We start from the raw sequence: 322 nt of genomic DNA on the forward strand, positions 1-322 counted from the left end.
GAGTTCCTGGAAAAGCCCAAGACTGTTATGAGTGGGACCTGGGTTCTGGGGTCATAAGGGAACTTTGAGGTTGAGAGGAGTGCCCTGTGGAGGCTGATTCCATTGATCCTTCTGCTCCTTTTAGGTGTCAAGGTCTGTGAGAAGCGGCCCAGTACAAATGTTTGCCACAACCACTGTTCGTTTTTCCAAAAGTGTACAAATTCAAATACCACATGCTGTTCGACCTACTGTGGGAACGTTTGCATGAACATCCTGTGAGTGGGAGAGGGGCCTGGGCTGTGCATCCTGCTCCCGCAAGCCTCTATGTATGACTGCGCCTGCG

This window comes from Pteropus vampyrus, unplaced genomic scaffold, assembly GCF_000151845.1.
Source record: "Pteropus vampyrus isolate Shadow unplaced genomic scaffold, Pvam_2.0 Scaffold147, whole genome shotgun sequence".
NCBI lineage: Eukaryota > Metazoa > Chordata > Mammalia > Chiroptera > Pteropodidae > Pteropus > Pteropus vampyrus.